Source organism: Hyla sarda, chromosome 10 (assembly GCF_029499605.1).
Source record: "Hyla sarda isolate aHylSar1 chromosome 10, aHylSar1.hap1, whole genome shotgun sequence".
Taxonomy (NCBI): Eukaryota; Metazoa; Chordata; class Amphibia; order Anura; family Hylidae; genus Hyla; species Hyla sarda.
The window spans coordinates 52923390-52949909 of NC_079198.1; the positions used below are offsets into that span (position 1 = coordinate 52923390).

The 26520-nt window shown below is 39.2% G+C and overlaps 1 protein-coding gene across 2 annotated transcripts in view; it reads left to right on the top strand.

Moving 5' to 3' along the window:
- Window positions 1-7979: 7979 nt before the first annotated feature.
- Window positions 7980-26520, top strand: part of LOC130293360 (germ cell-specific gene 1-like protein) — a 101114-nt gene continuing 82573 nt past the window's right edge. The window contains exon 1 of one of the 2 annotated variants that reach the window (XM_056541948.1): window positions 7980-8135. The gene's annotated coding sequence lies outside the window, so the exon portion shown is untranslated. The remainder of the gene's footprint in view (window positions 8136-26520) is intronic. The other variant, XM_056541950.1, reaches the window with a different exon arrangement.

Genomic DNA, 26520 nt, shown 5'->3' on the forward strand with positions numbered 1-26520 from the left:
TCCAAAAACCATGCAAACTTAAAATAAAAATTCTAACAGCAATTTGTAATCAAACCTATAAATATAGAGTTAAAAAATCATTATAAAAAATCCATTGTTACAAAACTAGCATAATGTATACAAAAAATCAATGGCATTCATTCATTCATAAAGATGGAAAAAAGCGCTAGGTTCTATAATGAAAATAACCAGTAGATGGCAGTGTTTAACAGCAAGAATAGGATGTTTTGCCTGTTCATAAGTACTGAGGAGCTGATGTGCGGGAAAGCGAGTAGATTGCGATCGCTTGATAGACTCTAGAACCAGCACATACACTGGGGCTTGTCGTACCGATCAGGTAAGAAATGTAGCTCTGGAGAATATATATATTGGTGAATTAGTATTGTGTTAATATAATCAAATATTGGAGTGACGGTATGGTGTGAAATATGAACACACTACAGGGATGTTTAGGTTGCTATTATCAGAAAGCTTATAGAGAGTATTACAATATGACTTCGGAAAGTTAATTTAATCCGTCCGGGACTAAAGTTCCCATTCGGTAAATCCAGTATATTTCCTTTCTTTTTAGCTGCTCAAAACGATTTGAGACATGTTGCGGGACTGCTTCTAAAGGTGTAATGTTATGGGATGGAGTATATCAGGATGAAATTGTGCACAATGTCTGGACACTCCATGTAGTAGAAATTTATTACGAATATTGTGACGCTGTTTATTTAATCTGTTATGAAGGGACTGAGTGGTACGTCCTACATATTGTAATGTACAAATGCATTGTATAACATAAATGATGTGGTCAGACTGACATGTTAGTCTAGTTTTGATGTTAAAGGTATCACCATTTTTTTTTTGAGTTACCATTGTCAGACCATGTGTGATTTCTTTACAACAGAGACAATTTCTTTTATTGCAATTGTAGCTTCCTGGTTATAAATCATTCTCTCTCATAGCTTGACGGTGCTGCCGCAATTGGCTGGGGGCTAGGAGACTCTTTAAATTCGGTGCTCTCCGAAAGGTGAGTTTTGGTCCCTTTGGTAACGAATTCTTCATGTAATTGTTTTGGTGTAGTACATGACAATGTAATTTTAAAATATTTCTAATGGCTGTAGCATTATTGTTAAAAGTAGAAATAAAATTTCCAGCAAACTTGTTGGTTTGCTCACCTTCACTTATTGTCTTTTTTGGTAATAGGAGTTTTCTTTGATTCAATAATTTAGCTTTTTCGAATGCATCATTGATGATCTGTGGTGGATATTTTTTTAGCTTTAAAACGATTCTTCAGTACCCGGGATTGTTCATAAAAATCACTATCTTTGGTACAATTCTTTCTGATCCGTCGGTACTGGCTAAACAGGATGTTCTGAATCCATTTCTTATAATGATTGCTATTAAAATCTAAATAACTATTTACATCCACTGATTTAAAATCACACATGTTCTGACAATGGTAACCTCAAATGGTAACCCCAGTGTATGTGCTGGTTATAGAGTCTCTCAAGCGATCGCAATCTGCTCGCTTTCCCGCACATCAGCTCCACAGTACTTATGAACAGGCAAAACATCCTATTCTTGCTGTTAAACACTGCCATCTACTGGTTGTTTTCATTATTCTCTATCTCTCTATCTATCTTTCTCTCTCTCTCTCTACCTATGCTTCGCTACCGGTGAGACTGATGTCACTCTGGGAAGTTCCTCGTGGCAGCTGTCCTGCTCTCCAAGACACATTTTAAGATTTAAATTGAAGATTAATGGAAGCTAGTGCTACCATAAAATTTTTGGCAATGTTTCTGGCCCAGCAGCATGTGTAAACCATACAGTGGCAGAATGACAGAGCCTTAATCTGGCAGCAACATGAGGAGACAATAGGGCTTCACAATCCCTATGATTAAAAGCTGAATTTTCAAAACATCCTATTCTTGCTGTTAAACACTGCCATCTACTGGTTGTTTTCATTATAGCACCCAGCACTTTTTTCCATCTTTATGAATGAATGAATGCCATTGATTTTTTTGAATACATTATGCTAATTTTGTAATAATGGATTTTTTATAATGAATTTTTAACTCTATATTTATCGGTTTGATTACAAATTGCTGCTAGAATTTTTATTTTAAGTTTGCATGGTTTTTGCACACGGCTCCTCCGGTATTCCGGAAGTGGTCATCCCTTTTCAATCTGTTATCTTATAAAAGCTAGCACTTTTTTATTGCATATTATGCCTGATGAAGACCCCTGCCTGGGGTCAAAACACATTGCTCTTTATGTTTCAATAAATGCATATACATCCATCCATGGACAAGGGCCGTTATTGCGGGGAGCACCTTTCTCTATCTCTCTACCTATGCTTTGCTACCGGTGAGACTGATGTCACTCCGGGAAGTTCCTCGTGGCAGCTGTCCGGCTCTCCATTCATTCCAGACGCTATTGTAGGTGTTGTGCTCTAAGCGCAACACCCAAGGGTAAGGACCCATTTTTCTCTTCCCCCAGCTTTTCCCTACCTAGACGTTCCTCACTAGGGGCGCACCTCTTGTTGCCTTTTTATCTCCTTGTATTAACCCCTTGGGGACGAAGCCCATTATGACCCTAAGGACGGGAGCATTTTTTGCTAATCTGACCACTGTCACTTTAAGCATTAATAACTCTGGGATGCTTTTACTTATAAATTTGATTCCGAGATTGTTTTTTCGAGACATATTCTACTTTATGTTAGTGGTAAATTTTCGTCGATACTTGCATCCTTTCTTGGTGAAAAATTCAAAAATTTCATGAAAAATTTGAAAATTTAGCATTTTTCTAACTTTGAATCTCTCTGCTTATAAAGGAATATGGATCTTCTAAATAAATTATATATTGATTCACATATACAATATGTCTACTTTATGTTTGCATCATAAAATTGATAAGTTTTTACTTTTGGAAAACATCAGAGGGCTTCAAAGTTCAGCAGCAATTTTCCAATTTTTCGCAAAATTTTCAAAATCGGAATTTTTCAGGGACCAGTTCAGGTTTTAAGTGGATTTGAAGGGTCTTCTGGTTATAAATACCCCATAAATGACCCCATTATAAAAAACTGCACCCCTCAAAGTATTCAAAATGACATTCAGTAAGTGTGTTAACCCTTTAGGTGTTTCACAGGAATAGCAGCAAAGTGAAGGAGAAAATTCAAAATCTTCAATTTTTACACTGGCATGTTCTTGTAGACCCAGTTTTTGAATTTTTACAAGGGGTAAAAGGAAAAAAATCCTCTCAAAATTTGTAACCCAATTTCTCTCGAGTAAGAAAATACCTCATATATGTATATCAAGTGTTCGGCGGGCGCAGTAGAGGGCTCAGAAGCGAAGGAGCAACAATGGGATTTAGGAGAGTGAGCTTTTCTGAAATGGTTTTTGGGGGACATGTCCCATTTAGGAAGCCCCTATGGTGCCAGGACAGCAAAAAACCGCACATCGCACACTATTATGGAAACGACACCCCTCAAGGAACATAACAAGGGGTACGGTGAGCATTAACACCCCACAGGTGTTTGACAACTTTTTGTTAAAGTCGGATGTGTAAATGAAAAAATTTTACACTAAAATGCTGGTTTTTCCCCAAATTTTACTTTTTTTATAAAGGGTAATAGGAGAAATTGCCCCAAAATTTGTAACCCCATTTCTTCTGAGTATGGAAATACCCCATGTTTGGACGTGAAGTGCACTGCGAGCGAACTACAATGCTCAGAAGAGGAGGAGCGCCATTGAGCTTTTAGAGAGATAATTTGTTTGGAATGGAAGTCGGGGGCCATGTGAATTTACAAAGCCCCCCGTGGTGCCAGAACAGTGGACTCCCCCACATGTGACCCCATTTTGGAAACGACACCCCTCACGGAATGTAATAAGGGGTACAGTGAGCATTTACACCCTACTGGCGTTTGACAGATCTTTGGAACAGCGGGCTGTGCAAACAAAAAAATTAAATTTTTCATTTTCACGTACCACTGTTCCAAAAATCTGTCAGACACCTGTGGGGCGTAAATGCTCACTGTACCCCTTGTTACATTCCGTGAGGGGTGTAGTTTCCAAAATGGGGTCACATGTGGGTATTTATTTTTTTGGGTTTATGTCAGAACCGCTGTAAAATCAGCCACCCCTGTGCAAATCACCAATTTAGGCCTCAAATGTACATAGTGCGCTCTCACTCCTGAGCCTTGTTGTGCTTCTGCAGAGCATTTCACGCCCACATATGGGGTATTTCTGTACTCAGGAGAAATTGCGTTACAAATTTTGGGGGTCTTTTTTTCCTTTTACCTCTTGTGAAAATAAAAAGTAAAGGGCAACACCAGCATGTTAGTGTAAAAAAAAATATTTTTTTACACTAACAGGCTGGTGTAGACCCCAACTTTTCCTTTTCATAAGGGGTAAAAGGAGAACAAGCCCCCCAAAATTTGTAGTGAAATTTCTCCCGTTGTAGCTGTGTGCCTCCAGCTGTTGCAAAACTACAACTCTCAGCATGCCCTTCGACTGTCAATGCATGCTGAGTGTTGCAGTTTTGCAACAACTGAAGACACATTGGTTGTGAAACAGAGTTTGTGTCCTAACTCAGTGTTTCACAACCAATGTGCCTCCAGCTGTGTCAAAAATACAACTACCAGCATGCACTGCAAGACTTTACATGCTGGGAGTTCTAGTTTTGCAACAGCTGGAGGCACACTAGTTGCCAAACACTGAGTTAAGTAACAAACTCTCAGAGATGCCCAACCAATGTGCCTCCAGCTGTTGCATAACTACAACACCCAGCATGTATGGTCTGTCAGTGCATGCTGGGAGTAGTAGTTTTGCAACAGCTGGAGCTTTGCCCCCCCCCCCCCCATGTCAATGCTCAGGGCACAATCACATGGGCAGGTTTACAGTGAGTTTTGTGCTGCAAGTTTGAGATGCGGTAAATTTTCAGCTGCAGCTCAAACTCCCAGCGAGAAACTCACTGTAAACTCAACCGTGTATATGTACCCTAAAAACACTACACCTACACAATATAAAAAGTAAAACACTACATATACATATACCCCTACACAGCCTCCAGCTGTTGAAAAACAACAACTCCCAGCATTGCCGGACAGCCACTGACTGTAAAGGCATGCTGGTAGTTTTGCAACAGCTGGAGACACCCTGTTTGGGAACACTGCCGTAGGGTATTTTGGTGGTGGATGCAAATCCCCAAAATAGGCCTCAAATGTACATGGCGCTCTCTCGCTTTGGAGCCCTGCCGTATTTCAAGGATATAGTTTAGGGCCACATATGGGGTATTTCCGTACTTGGGAAAAACTGCATTACAAATTTTGGGGGTCTTTTTTTCCTTTTACCCCTTATGAAAAGGTAAAGTTTTAATTTTTTACACTAACATGCTGGTGTTGCCCCATACTTTTCATTTTCAAAAGTGGTAAACAGAAAAATAGACCCCCAAAATTTGTAATAAAATGCTCTGCGGATGCACAACAAGGCTCAGGAGTGAGAGCGCACTATGTACATTTGAGGCCTAAATTGGTGATTTGCACAGGTGTGGCTGATTTTACAGTGGTTCTGACATAAACGCAAAACAATAAATACCCACATGTGACCCCATTTTGGAAACTACACGCCTAATTTAATGTAATAAGGGATATAGTGAGCCTTAACACCCCACAGGTGTTTGACGAATTTTCGTTAAAGTGAGATGGGAAAATTAATAAAACATTTTTTTTTCTCACTAAAATGCTGGTGTTACCCTAATTTTTTCCTTTTCACAAGGGAGATTAGGAAATAAGCCCCCCAAAATTTGTAACCCCATTTCTTCTGAGTAAGAACATACCCCATATGTGGACGTCAAGTGCTCTGCGGGCAAACTACAATGCTCAGAAGAGAAGGAGCGACATTGGGATTTTGGAGAGAGAATGTGTCCGAAATTGAAGGCCATGTGTGTTTACAAAGCCCCCATAGTGCCAGAACAGTGAACCTCCCCCCACATGTGACTATATTTTGGAAATTACACCCCTCACAGAATTTAATAAGGGTTACAGTGAGCCTTTACACCCCACATGTGTCTGACAGGTTTTTGGAACAGTGGTGCATGAAAATGAAAAATTAAATTTTCATTTGTACATCCCACTGTTCCAAAGATCTGTCAAACTCCAGTGGGGTATAAATGCTCACTGCACCCCTTATTACATTCTGTGAGAGGTGTAGTTTCCAAAATGGGGTCACATGTGGGGGGGTCCACTGTTCTGGCACCACGGGGGGCTTTGGAAATGCACATGGCCCCCGACTTCTATTCCAATTGAATTCTCTCTCCAAAAGTTCAATAGCACTCCTTCTCTTCTGAGCATTGTTGTTCGCCCGCAGAGCACTTTACATCCACATATGAGGTAGTTCCATACTCAGAAGAAATGGGGTTACAAATTTTGGCGGTAATTTTCTCCTATTACCCTTTGTAAAAAAAAAAAATTGGGGAAAAGCCAGCATTTTAGTGATAAACATTTTTTTCCTTTACACATCCAACTTTAACAAAAAGTCGTCAAACACCTGTGAGGTGTTAAGGCTCACTGTACCCCTTGTAATGTTCCCTGAGGGGTGTAGTTTGGTTGTATGGTTCTGGCAGCTAAAACCCTTTGCAAACATGAAGTGCGGCCTATAATCCATTCGGCCTAAAATGATGCCCTGAAAGCCAAATGGTGCTCCTCTCCTTCTGGGTCCTACCATGCGGCCAAGGAACCAAATATGGCCTAAGCGGGGGTATTTCCAAACACGGGCCGAGCAGCTTAATAAAATATAGGGTGCATTTCTTGCAATATCAGAAGTGATGCGCAAAAAATATGCCCCACAAATTATGCATTTGTGAAAAAAATACAAATTTCGAATTTGAAACACTGACTTTGTAATAATTCCTGTCAAAAAACGATGGTGTTAAAATAATCACTGTACCCCCTAGCGAATACCTTGAGGGGTCTAGTTTTTAAAATGGGGTCATTGGGGGGAGGGGTGTTCCTATGTACCTTCAAATTTCTGCCAACCTTGCATAGCACATAAAAAAGAAGTACTTTTCAAATTTAAAATAGCAAAAAATCTTAATTTTTTTTAAAATGTCATGATTTTTTGCATTGTAAAATAAAAACTACAAATGATATCAGCTTACTTTTACTATGTACATGAAGGACAACTTTGACAAAAAAACACAATGTCAGAATTACCGTGATTGGCAAAACGTTACCAGAGTTATTCTCTAATAAAGACATAAATCCCCGATTTGAAAAAACAGGCCTAGTCTTTCAGGGGCGTACAGGTTTGCTTGTATTGGTCCTTAAGGGGTTAATCTGGTTAACCCGCACTATAACCCATCATATTGGATTTAGTGCATGTAAATCAGCCATCAGTTTCCCTTTAAAATGAATTATATACAACCTCAGAGTAACAATAAGTTTAGGTTTGCACAGTCAGGCATATTTCTACTTGTTTTTTTTATAAATTGTTCAGTTTTTAAAAGTTTTTTTGCATTAAAAATTGGACATAACATTTCTGCAATTTTACGGATATGTGAGTCCATAAATTTCTAAAAAGTCACAAATTTTCGCACAGTTTCCATGCTGCTCAAAATTTTGCAACAAATCAAAGCAAAATACACAGTATTTATCAATGTATGAAAGATATTTAAATGTCTCAAATGTGTTCCAAACTTCAAACCTAAGGAATTTATTTGCTTGCCTCTAGTTTGAACAATATGATTAGATTCTTTTTATTACAACTGAAATGTATACATTTTCACAGTGAAAAATTGTCGTTTAATGCTTATTTATATAATACATACAAAACTTTGCCTTTTAAACATTTCTAATATGATTATGCTTTTTATCATTAATGTACAAAAAAAAAAAAAGCGTCTGTCTTGTTCTTCCTGAAACGGCCACATGGTGGTAGCATTTCCCCATACAAGGACAATCACATCATACATTGAGCCATGCATTCATCATACTGTTCTGCAGTGCACCACCACTAACTGGATAAAAAATGGCCAGATTATCTTCTTTTTATATAGGGAGATCTTAGAATCCTGGCATGGACGTTAAAGCAACATGTACGGTGAATATTGTGCTGAATTCAGAGGTCCTGTGGGTGACACAAGGTTATTATGTAAGTATGCATTTTTTTTACATAAGTGTAACAGGCAGAAATATGAAGGCACGTGATATTTAGGGTTGGTATAGTGCACTTCAGCATAGGTTTGTAAAGTTATACTGCCCCTAGGTGGATAATAGCCGTAAAGGCCTTGTGCATTTAGCTAGCAAGGTTACCTGTATAAAAGTAAGATGTTTGAGCTGCTGGCTGATAACTGAATGCTTTCTAATAGCCTGTTGCTTTGCTGGATTATTTCCTTTCGTTCATGTACACTATATGTCAGTTTTAGCTTTAATCCACAAACTTTCATATAGCTGCATTCATTTGTCCTTCCCATCCAGTAAATACAATAATCTTGATATGTTTATGGTAGTGTAACTGCAGATGTAATAAATAGCTTTCATATCTATGATATTATGCTGCAAATCTGTATTGGGTGGTGATGGGTGCTGAAAGCGCAACTGTCATGATTTTTTAGCCCCCAGACTACTACAATGTTGTTACAGATGTCCATAATGTGAGTGTAATCATACCTTCATCGCTTTTCTTCCTTCCTTTATAACTTATAAAATACATTTATCCAGCGGTCAGGTACAGTCGGATAGGCGTGGCTTGGGTTCGCAAAGCCCCACCGGCGCCACACCTATCCTCTCCTTTGAGCGCCGGGACCGCTGTGTAGTAATACCAAATATCCAAACCCCACACCTAGGAGTGACTCCAGATGGGTGTGCAATACCCCATATGAAACACCCTCCCTTTAAAACTTAACTTTTATTTTAAATATATATAACTAAGACTTGTGAAAACTAGTTTAAAACACTAGCAAACTGTTGCCACCTTAGTATTTATCTATATGCTCTCAACCTGAGGGCATGTAAATTCCCTGTGCCTGCAGTACTACAGGGACTATTTGGTGGCTGAGTTGCTGTCTTTAAAACACAGTAGCATAGTCTCCCCTACATGTTTCGTTACAGCAGTCACGTCATCAGGGGTGTCTGAGTCATATGCCTCAGACACCCCTGATGACGTGACTGCTGTCACGAAACATGTAGGGGAGACTATGCTACTGTGTCTTAAAGACAGCAACTCAACCACCAAATAGTCCATGTAGTTCTGCAGGCACAGGGAATTTACATGCCATCAGGTTGAGAGCATATGGATAAATACTAAGGTGGCAACAGTTTGCTGGTGTTTTATACTACCAAGTTTTCACAAATCTTAGTTATATATATTTAAAATAAAAGTTAAGTTTTAAAGGGAGGGTGTTTCATATGGGGTATTGCACACCCATCTGGAGTCACTCCTAGGTGTGGGGTTTGGATATTTGGTATTGTTTAACCCCTACATCATCCTTGGGCCAATTGTTAGCGCTGTGTAGTTAGACGCAGCACATGCGCCCCTCCCTTCCTCTGGTACTGCACCTGTGCAATGAGCACATAGTCAATGCAGGGCAGCGGCGCATGCACGTCAGGAGGAGCGCATGGGTTGTGGATGCGCTGTTTCTTACTACACAGCGATCCCAGTGCTGAAAGGAGAGTATAGGCGTGGCAGCAGCGGGGCTTTGCGAACCCCAAGCCACGCCTATCCGACTGTGCCTGACCGCTGGATAAGTGTATTTTATCATTTATAAAAGAAGGAAGAGAAGCGATAAAGGTATGTTTACACTCACGTTATGGACATCTGTAACAACATTGTAGTAGTCTGGGGGGCTAAAAAATCATGACAGTTGCGCTTGAAGGCAGGCTAGCTAAATAAATGAATAATCCATTTTCTGTATCTATATGTGTCCATAGAAATATTGCAGACATTCATCTATTTGGTAAAAAAGGAATGTTAAGGAGCCAAAACAATACAGTAAAGTAAAATGGCTCCATATCTGCCTTATTCTACACTTTTGGTAAAATATTTAAGTAAACAAAAATAGCGAGAGACTAAAAAAAATACAGAAAACTTAAATCAATCTACTAGTTACAACATGGTTAAAAAGTCTTCCTAGATTTACTCTGGACACAAGGATTTATCTTGCATTTTTCTAGTATATGGATAGCATTCCAGGAATAATCTAAAAATAAAGCAGAGCTTATGTTGACCTATAAAATAGTTGACCTGAGCTGAAATCAGAAAGCTGTTTACAACAATCTATGGCCTGCTTTTTACTTGGAACACAGTTTGATAGAGCTGACCCTTCATGTGACACTCTGCTACAAAGTAAAGTAGTGGGTGCACAGCCTGTATAACAGTATTTAATGTTGTGCCCCCTCATAATAATCTAAACACACACCTAATAATGTCTAAATATTTGCAACAAAAGCGAGTACACCCCTTTGTAAAAATGTCCATATTGGGCCCAATTGGCCATTTTTCCTCCCCGGTGTCATGTGACTCGTAAGTGTTTCAAGATCTCAGATATAATAGGGAACCGGTGTCTTAAATTTGGTGGTATCATTCTCACACTCTCTAATACTGGTCAAAAAGAAGAATTGTTGCTGTACATAAAGATAGCCTGGGTTATTTGGGGATCGCCAAGACCCTGAAACTGAGCTGTAGAGTGCACAGACTGCACAGTGGGCAAGACCATACAGCTGTTTTACAGAACAAGTTCTACTCATGGTTTACCAAAGAAGCTGAGTATACGTGCTTAGCATCATATAAAGAGGTCGCACACTGCATCAGATTGGTTTGCATGGCTGTCAAACTCACAAACATTTTGCTGAAAACAATCAGACTAAGGACATGGATTACAGGAACCATGTCCTGTGGTCTAATGAAACCAAGATAAACTTCTTTGGTTCAGATGGTGTCAAGCTTGTGTGGTGGCAACCAGATGGTGAGTACATAGACAAGTGAGTCTTGCTTAGAGTCAAACATGTTGGTGGAGGTGCCATAGTCTGGGGATGCATGAGTGCTGCTGGCACTGGGTGCTACAGTTCATTGAGGGAACCATGAATGCCTGTGTACTGTGTCATAAGGCAGTAAATGAGGATCCCCTCCTTTCGGAGACTGGGCTGCAGGGCAGTATTCCAACAAAATAATGACTGTAAACACACCTCTTGCTAAAGAAGCCAGCAAAGTCTCTAATATTCACCAGCTTCATCATGGAGGAGTGGAAGAGGACTTCAGTGACAAGCAGCAAAGCTCTGAGGATCTCCATGCCCAAGAAACTTAAGGCAGCGCTGGAAAATAATGGTGGCCATACAAAATATTGACTCTTTGGGCCCAATGTGGACAATTCCAAATTTTGTTTCCAAGGTTTAGACATTAATGGCAGTCTGTTGCGTTATGTTAAGGGAATAACAAAATGAATACTATTATACAGGCTATGCACTCACTACTTTACATTGCAGCAGAGTGTAATTTCTTTAGTGTTGTTACATGAAAAAATATAATACAATATTTACAAAAATGTGATGGGGTGTACTAACTTTTGTGAGATACTGTATATAGTAACATAGTTTGTAAGGTTGAAAAAAGACAAGAGTCCATCGAGCTCAACCTGACAAAAGAGGTTGTTAAAATCAAATTTAAGGGGTACTACGGTAAAAAATAATAATAATAAAAATTTTTAATCAACTGGTGCCAGAACATTTAAATTACTTCTATTTAAAAATCCTAACCCTTCCATTACTTATCAGCTGCTGTATGCTCCACCGATAGTTGTTTTCTTTTTACATTTATTTTCTGTCTGACCACCGTGATCTCTGCTGACACCTCTGTCCATGTCAGGAACTGTCCAGAGTAGGGGCAAATCCATAGCAAACCTATCTATGTTACTATATACAGTATCTCACAAAAGTTAGTACACCCCCATCACATTTTTGTAAATATTGTATCATATTTTTTTAGAGATGAGCGAACTTACAGTAGCTTTGATTCGTCACGAACTTCTCGGCTCGGCAGTTGATGACTTTTCCTGCATAAATTAGTTCAGCTTTCAGGTGCTCCGGTGGGCTGGAAAAGGTGGATACAGTCCTAGGAGACTCTTTCCTAGTAATGTATCCACCTTTTCCAGCCCACCGGAGCACCTGAAGGCTGAACTAATTTACGCAGGATAAGTCATCAACTGCCGAGCCGAGAAGTTCGTGACAAATCGAATTTACTGTAAGTTCGCTCATCTCTATATTTTTTCATGTAACAACACTAAAGAAATTACACTCTGCTGAAATGTAGAGAGCACTGTGGTCAGACAGAATTTTTTTTTTTAAAGAAAAGAACTTCCTGTGAATCATACAGCAGCTGATAAGTACTGGAAGGGTTGAGATTTTTAAATAGAAGTAATTTACAAATCTACGAATAAAATAGAATGCTCAGTCCTCAGCAATACCACTCAAAAAGACTGCACGATGGATGTATGGTGCAAATGGAAAAGAATGTTGAACTTCCAGACAGACCAATATAATAATATAAAATGCAATACCAAGAAAAAATATAAAAATATTAAACAAGAAAAAAATATATTAATGATGATTTATAATAAATTGCAGCCGCAGGGCCCTACGGCTGCACACTATGGGGGAGATTTATCAAAACCTGTGCATGTGCAGAGGAAAAGCTGCCCAGTTGCCCATAGCAACCAATCAGATCGTTTCTTTCATTTTTAACAAGGCCTCTGCAAAATGAAAGAAGCGAGTTGATTGGTTGCTATGGGCAACTGGGAAATTTTTCCTCTGCACAGGTTTTAATAAATCTCCCCCTATAACAATGAAATAGGCAAGAATTGTTATATAAATTCTATCGCCAATATGAACCTCGGAGAGTATTAGTATATAAAATGGTTTCACCACGATCGATCATAGAAACAATATGTATGGAATTATATGCAACGTAGTGAAACAATAGATGTGGCAATATAATTATATAGATTTTAACAACTGTAACATTCTAAAGCTGTAAAGAAAAAAGTGGGAAGTGTTGCCTTTTGAGGATATCAGCGTCCGTCCTGAAAGAAAAATCAATGGACAATACGTATACTGTCCCGGAGATGAATCTTAAAGTTCTGTGCAGGGAATAATGAGCACCTGTTGCGAAATAGCAAGTCTGGAAGCCCGGCTTTTTTTTTCTTTTTCTTTTTTTTTTTGTGCATATTTAGACCTAGCGGTCTTGATTTTAAAACCTTGGAGAGACTTTGGTTAAGCTTGAAACCACATCAGGGAATATCCTTAATCCCCAACATCATTGTCCACTTGTTACCAGACTATTGGATATATCTTCACTGCCGGATCATTGGACTTATCCTTTCGTTAAAGGATACCCTATCAATAGGGACTTGTTTCTATAGTGGACATTTCAATTTTCCATAATCCATTTCCTATTATAACGTTTTACCGGACTAATCCATCTAATCAGCTGACTGCCAGACATGTGACCTTCCACCCGCTACGTCAGACGCCGGGAGCTCACGGCGGCGGTTGCACTTGCCGGTGCTCCAGCCGTTCTTAGCTAGAGCAGGACGATCATCGGTACCTGGTCCATCGCGGAGTGGGTGAGTGGCACGCAAGTGCCTGTGTCCTTTCCCTAACATGAATTTTATCGGCACAGCAAGTTTTTCCAGCCGGGCGTCCAGACTTTCTATTTCGCAATCAGTGCTCATTATTCCCCGCACAGAACTTTCAGATTCATCTCCGGGACAGTATACGTATTGTCCATTGAATTTTCTTTCAGGACGGACGCTGATACCCTCAAAGGGCAACACTTCACACTTTTTTCTTTACAGGTTTAGAATGTTACAGTTGCTAAAAATCTATATAATTATATTGCCACATCTATAGTTTCACTGCGTTGCATATAATTCTATACATATTTATGGACATTTATCAACGGGTTTAGTCAGGTTTTCTTTACTATAATTGTCGCAAAATTGTCGCAACTGCGACTACGGGATTTTTCGTGCGACATTTTGACTGGAAAGCGAGAAAAGCAAGTTTTCCAAAAATTGACTACGTAGTAATAATTTTAAAATGGACTACGTGTAGTCAGGTATTTATTAACTGCGACAGTCGCAACTGCGCAAAAAAAAGTCGCAACAGGGTTAAAAATTTACTAAATTTATTCCAGCTCAAACATGGAGCAGAAAAAGCTACTACCAAAGTAAAAAAGGAAAAGTTGCTTACGTGAAAGAAAATTATCAACAGGCTGAAACCAGTTGATAAATACGTCGCACATAAGCAAAAAAAAAAATAAGGAAAAAATTACAAAAAAAAAGAATACATAAGCAAACATTGATAAATGTCCCTCATTGTTTCTATGATCGATCGGGGTGAAACCATTTTATATGCTAATACTCTTCGAGGTTCATATTGGTGATAAAATTTATACAACAATTCTTGCCTATTTTATTGTAATAGTGTGCAGCCGTAGGGCCCTGCGGCTGCAATTTATTATAATTCATCATTAACATATTTTTTTCTTGCTTAATATTTTTATACTTTTTCTTGGTATTAAATTTTATATTATTATATTGGTCTGGAAGTTCAACATTCTTTTCCATTTGCACCATACTTCCATCGTACAGTCTTTTTTAGTGGTATTGCTGAGCACCGAGTAATCCATTTTTTGTATACTTTTCTCTTACTTGGCCCATCTAATCTGCTCAATAATCTGAATACTATCAATCGTTCCTGTCCCTATGCTATATGAAGGATAGCCTTATGCCTATCCCATGCATGCTTAACCTGTTGGGGAAGGAGGGCGTACCTGTACACCCTCCGCCCCCTCCCTTTCTAGAATGCGTCATAGCAGGTCCAGCCCGGCCTCTAACAACGGCCGGAACCCGTGGCTAATAGCGCACGGCACTGATCACTGTGCTGCGTGCTATTAACCCTTTAGACGCGGTGTTCAAAGTTGAACGCCGCGTCTAAAGTCAAAGTAAACTAATGCCGGTTATCTCAGGGATCTGTTCGGGATCGCCGCGGCAAAATCACGGCATCCTGAACAGCTGTAGGAGATAAGGAGGGTCCCTACCTTCCTCCGATCGCCGAATGACTGCTCAGTGCCTGAGATCCAGGCATGAGCAGTCAAGCGGCAGAATCATTGATCAATGGTTTCCTATGAGAAACCATTGGTCAATGTAAAAGATCAGTGTGTGCAGTATTATAGCCTCCTATGGGAGCTATAACACTGCAAAAAAAAGTGAAAAAAAAGTTAATAAAGATCATTTAACCCCTTCCCTAATAAAAGTTTGAATCACCCTCCTTTTCCCATAAAAAAAATGTGTAAATAAAAATAAACATATGTGACATGTGGAAATGTCCAAATTATAAAAATATATCATTAGTTAAACCGCACGGTCAATGGTGTACGCGCAAAAAAATTCCAAAATAGCGTACTTTTGGTCACTTTTTATATCATGAAAAAATTAATAAAAAGCGATCAAAAAGTCCGATCAATACCAAAATGATACCACTAAAGTCTTCAGATCACGACGCAAAAAATTTGCCCTCATATCGCCCCATAAGTGGAAAAATAAAAAAATCATAAGGGTCAGAAGATGACAATTTTAAACATATAAATTTTCCTGCAGGTAGTAATGATTTTTTCCCGAAGTACGACAAAATCATTTTAATTGTATGGACCTACAGAATAAAGATAAGGTGTCATTTTAATAGAAAATTGTACTGCGTAGAAATGGAAGTCCCCAAAAGTTATAAAATTGCGTTTTTTCTTCAATTTTGTATTTTTTCTTCCATTTCGCCATAGATTTTTGGGTAAAATGACTGATATCATTACAAAGTAGAATTGGTGGCACAAAAAATAAGGGTTATGATTTTTAAAAGGTAAGGAGGAAAAAACGAAAGTGCAAAAACGGAAAAACCCTCCGTCCCCAAGGAGTTAAAGCGTACCTATCATCTCCCCAAAAAACAAAAAGTTGTTATGTGTTACTCAGTACCTCACAATGATCATGTACATGTAAGTTTTATGTGTTTATCCCCTATATTTCTAATAAAAACGGCTTACATCAGTTGCAGTCTGGATTCTCATCTTCCCTCAGGCAGTAGGCGGGTCCCTCTTCTGCCCTCACTCTACATGACTAAACTTCCGCCCTCACTGTGTGTCACTGAGTCTGGGAGGAGCCTGGCAGTCAGCCAATCACTGCAGGCTGCTCTGTAACCCTTTCTTCTCTGGATCTCCTCATCCTCTGATCCTCTTACATATTGCACGATTGGCTGGGATTTGTAGTCTTATGCATCTTATGCAATATGTAAGAGGAGCAGAAAATAATATATATAATCCTCTGCTCCTCTTACATATTGCATAAGATAATGTGTGTTGGTGAATACAAATCCCAGCCAGTCGTGTACTCTGACTGGGATAGAGCTATAGCCCAGGCAGTACCTGTGATGGATGGACGAGCAGCTGCAGCATGGGAATACATGCCTCTGTTTCTCCTGGTGCTGAGTGACAGGCCGGGAGGGGGCACAGAGACTTCTAAAGATTGCCCTCACTTCCTGTATTCTGATGGGCCAGAACTGTTGTCAATGTCGGTTTTCATATAGCGGTGGCCAGAGATCAACGTGGGCCTCTTTTGTCAGGACCCCTAGTGGCCACTTTAATGCATGCGATTTTAAAGTTAAATCAATGAAAAAAATAATTGAATGTATTTAAAGATAATCATATTTTATAGTGCTCTATTGTATTTAGCAAAAAAATATATATGAAAGTGGCAATTTAAGGACCACAGGATTTTTCATTTTTGCACTTTCGTATTTTCCACCTCACCTTCTAAAAATCGGAACGCTTTAAATTTTGAACCTACAGACCCATATAAGGGCTTGTTTTTTGCGCCACCAATTATACTTTGTAATGACATCAATCATTTCCCCATGAAATTTACAGCGAAACCAGAAAAAAAAATATTAATGGGGCAAAATTTGAAAAAAAACGCCATTTTGTAATTTTTGGGGCTTCCGATTCTACGCAGTGCTCTTTTTGGTAAGATATGTATATCTTTACATAGTAACATAGTTCATAAGGTTGAAAAAAGACCAGAGTCCATCAAGTTCAACCTATAACCCTAATAAGTCCCTATTGAGTTGAGTTTATTCTGTAAGTCCATATGATTCCAAGGATACCTAATTTATATAGGTTTTATTTTACTACTTTAAAAATTATAAGTTCATGCACCAAAATTAATATGTTTAAAATTGCCCTCTTCTGACCCCTATAACTTTTTTATTTTTCCATATACAGGGATGTATGAGAGCTAATTTTTTGTGCCATGATCTGAAGTTTTTATCAGTACCATTTTTGTTTTGATGGGACTTTTTAGGATATACAAAGTTACCAAAAATACGCAATTTTGGACTTTGGAATTTTTTTATGTGTACGCCATTGACCGTGTGGTTTGAGTAACATTACATTTTTATAGTTTGGACATTTACACACACGGCGATAATACATATATGTTTATATATTTTTTATATGGAATTTGGGAAAAGGGGGGTGATTTAAACTTTTAACATGGAAGGGGTTTATAGGTGTTTTTATGAACTTTTATTAAACTTATTTTTTACACTTTTTTAGTCCCCTTAGGGGACTTTTAGGAATAATCATTGGCTTCCTCATACAGATCAATGTAGTTCCATAGAACTACATTGATCTGTGTGCTCTGTGTTTGATTGATGAAGCCTGGTTCATCAATCAAACGCTACCTCAGAAGTGGACCACCAGGAAGTGTTCAAAGGTCCCTTTATACGCTGCTGTCAGCTTTGACAGCAGCAATCTAAAGTATTAATAGCCGTCTGCAGCGATCTCTGCATGTCGGCTTTTAACGGCAGCCCCCAGCTACAGGAATCAGAGTCGGATGCTCGAGTTAACAGCACAAAGATTTGTATACACGTCCTTGGTTGTTAACAGGTTAAACTCCTTTATTGTATTTGCAGCTACCACTTCTGCATGAAGGCTATTCCATGCATCCACTACTCTCTCAGTAAAGTAATACTTCCTCATATTACTTTTAGATCTTTGGCCCTCTAGTTTAAACCTATGTCCTCTTGTGGTAGTTTTTCTTCTTTCAAATATATTTTTCTTTTTTACTGTATTGATTCCCTTTATGTATTTAAAAGTTTCTATCACATCCCCTCTGTCTCTTCTTTCTTCCAAGTTATACATGTTAAGGTCCTTTAACCTCTTAAGGATCCGGGGTTTTTCCATTTTTGCATTCGTTTTTTCCTCCTTACCTTAAAAAAAATCATAACTCTTTAAATTTTGCACCTAAAAATCGATATGATGGCCTATTTTTTGTGCCACCAATTCTACTTTGTAATGACATTAGTCATTTTACTCAAAAGTCGACGGCAAAGCGGAAAAAAAATCATTGTGAGACAAAATTGAAAAAAAAAACGCCATTTTGTAATTTTTGAGGGCTTCCATTTCTACACAGTAAATTTTTCAGTAAAAATGACACCTTCTCTTTATTCTGTAGGTCCATACGATTAAAATGATACCCTACTTATATAGGTTTGATTTTGTCGTCCTTCTGGAAAAAATCATAACTACATGCAGGAAAATGTATACGTTTAAAATTGTTATCTTCTGACCCCTATAACCTTTAAATTTTTCCACGTATGGAGCGGTATGAGGGCTTATTTTTTGCGCTGTGATCTGAAGTTTTTAGTGGTACCATTTATGTATTGATAGGACGTATTGATCACTTTTTTTTTTTTTGCAATGTTATAGATCCATAGGGGGCTATAACACTGCACACACTGATCTTTTACATTGATCAATGATTTCTCATAGGAAACCATTGATGGATGATTCTGCCGCTTGACTGCTTATGCCTGGATCTCAGGCACTGAGCAGTCATTTGGCGATCGGACACCAGGAGGCAAGGTAAGGGACCCTCCTGCTGTGTCACAGCTGTTCGGGATGCCGCAATTGCCGGATGTCAGACATCCCAAACAGCCCCCTGAGCTAACCGGCAATGGTTTGCTTTCACTTTAGACGCAGCGTTCAATTTTGAACACTGCATCTAAAGGGTTAATAGCACGCAGCACCGCGATCAGTGCCGCGTGCTATTAGACACAGGTCCTGGACGTTGTTAGAGGCCAGGCCCGCGTTATAGAACGGGAGCAGACTCATGACGTACCGGTACGTCATGGGTCCTTAAGGTGTTAACCTTTCCTGATAAGTTTTGTCCTTCAATCCATGTACTAGTTTAGCAGCTCTTCTCTGAACTCTCTTTAGAGTATCTATATCCTTCTGGAGATACGGCCTCCAGTACTTCGCACAATACTCCAAGTGAGGTCTCACCAGTGTTCTGTACAGCGGCATGAGCACTTCTCTCTTTCTACTGCTTATACCTCTCCCTATACATCCAAGTATTCTGCTAGCATTTCCTGCTGTTCTATTACATTGTCTTCCTACCTTTAAGTCTTCTGAAATAATGACCCCTAAATCCCTTTCCTCAGATACTGAGGTCAGGACTGTATCATATACTCTATACTCTGCCCTTGGGTTTTTATGCCCCAGGTGCATTATTTTGCACTTATCCACATTAAACTTTAGTTGCCAGAATTCTGACCATTCCTCATTCCTCTGGTCTGAATGGGGACCAACAATTTTATATATATTTTTTTTTTCTCTGGGGGCTTTGCCCCCTACATCCGTCTGCTGATTTCGTGTACATGTAAATACATATAATAAGAAGTACAATAGAGGAGTTCTTGATATGGGCTGTTCTTATTTGGGGCTATCCTAGTTTAATCTTTGGGATAAGTATAATTTATTTAGATCATGATATGACCAATTTAGGCACCTTATTAATGTATAATGTGGTCTTTAATCTGGGGTATATCCGGTCATGATCATTCGGCATGTGTACCCTTATCTTGCGGGACCTTGTGCCTATTTCATTTCTTAATGGCACGTTCACACTGCGGCATGCTCGCGATCGGTTTTTATATACCCCTGTTTAGGCATTCTTTGCAATTTTAGTGTTTCAATGCCAATTATTGTTATTACTCCCATTGGTTCATTCAGTAATATATAACCAGTCATACAGGAGTTAGTATACTCTATAACTAGCAATAAGTCACTCCCATACATACCTGAATCCGGCCCTGAATTATAGTAGTGTATTCGGCATTTTGCCCGCCTCCTGTGGGCGTCAGAGCGGGGCGGGCACTGCCGACGTCACACGGAGGCGCCAGGATATGACGCCAGACGCCGAGGGACCTGGAAGGTGAGCGCATCGCAGCCGGTTAGAATCACTCCGGCTCCCCGCCACTGCGGGTTGCGCACCTCCGGGATCCTGTGATCGGCACCTAGACCAGCTGACAGTGAGTACAGCGCACTAGCGGCGATATGCTAGATTTACATTACAGGTACAGCGGAACCTTGTTTATTGATAGGAATATATTATTTTATTTATAGGTGTCCGGAACCACGGCAAGGACTGTGAGTCTTTCAGCCCTACAAAAACTACATTTAGTGCAAGTCCGTATATTGGGCTGACTGTACTGTTGGTTTTCTTTTTAGGTCGTGCCGGCATTCTCCTGTTTCAGCTGGGAAAGATCACACCCTCTGAGTGATACCCTGTATCGTGGGTCACTCAGTAATACCATGTTTATTTAAATGTGATACTCTTATTATCTCTATTATTCTGATATTCTCCTGAGGACACTCTTGATTGGAGTAGAAACGCGTAGAGAATTATATTTCTTATTAGAGATTCATGACTAAATATGTGTATCTACACATTAGATTCATGATAAATCCACCAGATGGGTGGTGATCCTAACAGATCCTGTGTCGCATGATTTTATTTTTATGTGGGTATAATCACTTTGCACATATTGGTGTGTAATAGTAAGCATATATTAAAAGTTATGTCTTAAATAGCACTTCCCCCACACCTTTATATTTATTTAGAGATTTTTTCACATTCCTCTAGTTTACCCAAATCCTTTTCCATTTGGTGTATTCCTCAGAGAACATCAACCTTGTTACATATCTTTGTGTCATCAACAAAAAGACATACCTTACCATCGAGACCTTCTGCAATATCACTGATAAAGATATTAAACAAAATTTGTCCCAGTAGAGATCCCTGAGGTACCTCACTGGTAACAAGACCTTGCTCTGAATATTCTCCATTGACTACAATTTGCTACAGGGCTGTAGTTTTACCTGCAGATCCTGCACACTCATAGTTTGCCAAAGCTGGCTCTTCAGAAATGCTCAGTTGGCAATAAATCTGGGCAGGCTAAGGAAGTGTTCCAATCTGGCAGAGACATCCCTGGGAAACCCTTGCTTTGTGTGGACGAGCATTGTTCTGCTGTAAAATGCCTGCTGGGAGCCCTGCCATGAGAGGCATGTGGCCATAGGATGTCCTGCACATATGGCTGAGCTTCCCAGATTATCACACCTGCAGTTGGGACAGTGTGTTGCTCATTAGCAAATGCAAGATTGAAGCGATCACCATGAGGCCTCCATGCTTAACCCCTTAACGACAAAGGGCGTAAATGTACGTCATGGTGACGTGGTACTTAACGCACCATGACGTACATTTACGCACCAACATGATCGCGAGCACCGGAGCGGTGCTCGCGTCATGCCCAGCAGGTCCTGGCTGCTATCAGCGATCGCGCGGATGTCCGCCATTAACGGCATCTGCAGCATTGCGGTACTTTGAACGGATGATCGGATCGCCCGCGGCGCTGCCGCGGGGATCCGATCATCCAGCGTGGCGGCCGGAGGTCCCCTCATCTGGCTCCGGCCGTCTCCTGGGGTCTTCTGCACTGGTCTGAGATTGAGCTGACCAGAGCAGAAGATCACCGATAATACTGAGCAGTGCTGTGTCCCATACATAGCACTGCACAGTATTAGCAATCAACTGATTGCAATGAATAGTTCCCTATGGGGACATAAAAAGTGTAAAAAAAAAGTAAATAAATGTAAAATAAAAAAGTTAAAAAAATTAGAAAAATCCCCTCCCCCAATAAAAAAGTTAAACGTCCGTTTTTCCCATTTTACCCTCAAAAAAGTGGTATTGCCGTGTGCATAAAAGTCTGAACTATTAAAATATATTGTTAATCATCCCGTATGGTGAACGGCGTAAACGTAATAAAATATAAAAAAAGTCCAAAATTGCCACATTTTATTCCCCAAAAAATTTATGAAAAATTAATAAAAAGTAAAACCTAAGCAAAAATGATACTGATAAAAACTACAGATCATGGCGCAAAAAATTAGCCCTCATATCGCCCCATATACGGAATAATTAGAAGTTATAGGTAGTCAAAATAGGGCAATTTCAAACATTGAGATTTTTTTTAAGCGGTACAATTATAGAAAATAATATAATCATGGGTATCATTTTAATTGTATTGACCCACAGAATAAAGAAAACATGTCATTTTTACCGGAAAGTGTACAATGTGAAAACAAAACCTTCCAAAATCTGCTAAATTGCGGTTTTCTTTTAAATTTTACCACATAAATAATATTTGTTTGGTTGCGCCGTACATTTTATGGTAAAATAAGTGATGTAATTACAAAGTACAATTGGTGACACAAAAAACAAGCCCTCATATGGGTCTGTGGATGGAAATATAAGAGAGTTATGATTTTTAGAAGGCGAGGAGGAAAAAACAAAAATGCAAAAATAAAATTGGTCCGGTCCTTAAGGCCAAAATGGGCCTGGTCCTTAACCCCTTAAGGACGCAGCCCATTTGGGTCTTAAGGACGCAGAAAATTTTATTTTTACATTTTCATTTTTTCCTCCTCGCCTTCAAAAAATCCTAACTCTTTTATATTTTCATCCACAGACTAGTATGAGGGCTTGTTTTTTGCACGACCAGTTGTCCGTTGTAATGTCATCACTTACTTTACCATAAAATGTATGGTGCAACCAAAAACATACTATTTTTGTGGGGAAATTAAGAAGAAAACCGCAATTTTGCAAATTTTGGAAGATTTTGTTTTCACGACGTACAATTTATGGTAAAAGTGACATGTGTTCTTTATTCTTTGGGTCAATACAATTTAAATGATACCTCTGATAACATACTTTTCTATTAATGTTGGGCTTAAAAAAAATCACAAACTTTTTAACCAAATTAGTACATTTAAGATCCCCTTATTTTGAAGACCTATAACTTTTTCATATTTCCGTATAAGCGGCAGTATGAGGGCTCATTTTTTGCACCATGATCTGTACTTTTTATTGATACCATATTTGCTTATATAAAACTTTTAATACATTTTTTATAAAAAAAATTTGGATTAAATTGTTATAAAAAGCAGCTATTTTGGACTTTTTTTATTTTTTTTTTACGTTCACGCCGTTCACCATACGGTATCATTAACATTTTATTTTAATAGTTCAGATATTTACACACGTGGCAATACCAAATATGTATATAAAATATTTTTTAAACACTTTTTGGGGGTGAAATAGGGAAAATGGGGCAATTTACGTTTTTATTAGGGGAGGGGTTTTTTCAAATTTTTCTTACTTTACTTTTATTTTTACTCTTGAATAGTCCCCATAGGGGACTATTCATAGCAATCATTCGATTTCTAATCCTGTTCAGTGCTATGTATAGGACATAGCACTAATCAGGGTTATCGTTCATCTTCTGCTCTGGTCTGCGGGAAGGCAGATCAGAGCAGAAGACTCCTGGAAGAAAGCAGAGGCAGGTGAGGGGACCTCCGGCTGCCGCGCAGGATGATCCGATCATTCAATTAAGTGACCATGATGCTGCAGATGCCGTGATTGTATTGATCACGGCATCTGAGGGGTTAATGGCGGACATCCGCGATTACCGGCAGGTCCCGGCTGTTGATCGCAGGCATCCGATGCCCACGGTTATGCTTAGGATGTAAATGTACATCCTGGTGCGTTAAGTATCACGTCACCGGGACGTACATTTACGGCGCTCGTCGTTAAGGGGTTAAAGGGGTACTCCGATGGAAAACTTTTTTTTAAAATCAACAGGTGCCAGAAAGTTAAACAGATTTGTAAATTACTTCTATTAAAAAATCTTAATTCTTCCAGTACTTATTAGCTTCTGAATACTACAGAGGAAATTATTTTCTTTTTGGAACACAGAGCTCTTTGCTGAGATCATGACCACAGTGCTCTCTGCTAACATCTCTGTCCATTTTAAGAACTGTCCAGAGCAGGAGAAAATCCCCATAGCAAACATATGCTGCTCTGGACAGTTCCTAAAATGGATAGAGATGTCAGCAGAGAGCACTGTGCTTGTGATGTCAGCAGAGAGCTCTGTGTTCCAAAAAGAAAATAATTTCCTCTGTAGTATTAAGTAGGGATGTAAGAAAAAATCGATTCTCGCGATAATCGCGATTTTTCATTTGCCGATACAGAATCGATTCAAAATATTTTTGAATCGATTCTTTTAGGGATGTGGAATTTTTAATAAAACGCACTTTCTCTTACCTGCCAACGAGCCCGCGGAGCTCCGGTACACTCCGGTACAGGTGTTGGGTCCCCGGGCTGTATTCTTCTTACTTCCTGTTAGTCCGGCACGTCACATGGAGCTTCAGCCTATCACCAGCCGCAGCGATCTCCCGCCTCCGCTGGTGATAGGCTGAAGCTCCATGTGACGTGCCGGACTAACAGGAAGTAAGAAGAATACAGCCCGGGGACCCAACACCTGTACCGGAGTGTACCGGAGCTCCGCGGGCTCGTTGGCAGGTAAGATAAAGTGTGTTTTCTTTTATTTTGCAGCACCGGAGTACTAGATCGCCGCTGTCAAAGCTGACAGCGGCGTCTATTGGGATCTATGAATGCTCCCAGGTGGGCGATATATCGCGATGTATCGTCACCTAGACGGTATCGCGATATATCGCGATATATCGAATCGCCACACTGGTATCGCGATTCGAATCGAATCGCCAAATTCTTGGCGATTCACACCCCTAGTATTAAGCAGCTAATAATTACTGGAAGGATTAAGATTTTTAATAAAAGTGAATTACAAATCTGTTTCTGGGACCAGTTGATTTAAAAAAAAAAAGTTTTCCACCAGAGTACCCCTTTAACCCCTTGAGGACGCAGCTCATTTTCATTTTTATTAAGCATTGATAACTCTGGAATGCTTTTACCTTTCATTCTGATTCCGGGATTGTTTTTTCATGACATTTTCTACTTTAACATAGTGGTAAATTTCCGTCGTTATTTGCATCCTTTTTTGGTGAAAAATCCACCAAATTTCATGAAAATTTTTAAAATTTTGCATCTTTCTAACTTTGAAACTCTCTTTTTTTTTTAAGGAAAATGAATATTCCAAATAAATTATATATTGACTCACAAATACAGTATGTCTACTTTATTTTGACATCATAAAGTTGACATGTTTTTACTTTTTATAGCAGAATAGCAGCAATTTCCAAAATTTTCTCGAAAATTTCAAAATCTGAATTTTTTAGGGACCAGTTAAGTTTGAAGTGGATTTGAGGGGCCTTTCTGTGAGAAATATACCCCATAAATGACCCCATTATAGAGACTGCACCCCTCAAAGTATTCAAAATGACATTCAGAAATTTTGTTAACCCTTAAGGTGTTTCACAAGAATAGCAGCAAAGTGGAGGAGAAAAATCAAAATCTGCATTTTTTACACTAACATGTTCTTGTAGACCCATATTTTTTTATTTTTACAAGGGGTAAAAGGAGAAAAAGCCCCCCAAAATTTGTAACCCAATTTCTCTCGAGTAAGGAAATACCTCATATGTGGATGTAAAGTGTTTTGTGGGTGCACTAGAGGGCTCAGAAGGGAAGGAGCGACATTGGGCTTTTGGAAAGCGAATTTTGCTGAAATGGTTTTTGGGGGGCATGTCTCATTTAGGAAGCCCCCATGGTACCAGAATAGTAAAAAACACCCCACATGGCACACTATTTGGGAAACTAAACCCCTCAAGAAACATAACAAGGGGTATTGTGAGCCTTAACACTCCCCAGGTGTTTGACGACTTTGCGTTGAAGTTGGACATGAAAAAGAAAAACATCTTTTTTACTAAAATGCAAATGTTACCCCAAATTTTTCATTTTCACAAGGGGTAATAGGTGAAAATGTCCCCCAAATTTTGAAACCCCATTTCTCTTCAGTAAGGAAATACCTCATATGTGGCTATAAAGTGCACTAGAGGGCTCAGAAGGGAAGGAGCGACATTGGGCTTTTGGAAAGCGAATTTTGCTGAAATGGTTTTTGGGGGGCATGTCTCATTTAGGAATCCCCCATGGTGCCAGAACAGTGAAAAACACCCCACATGGCATACTATTTAGAAAACTACACCCCTCAAGGAATGTAACAAGTGGTGCAGTGAACATTTGCACCCCACTGGTGTTTGACAAATCTTTGTAACAGTGGGCTGTCCAAATGAAAAATTGCATTTTTCATTTTCACAAACCACAGTTCCAAAAATTTGTCAGTCATCTGTG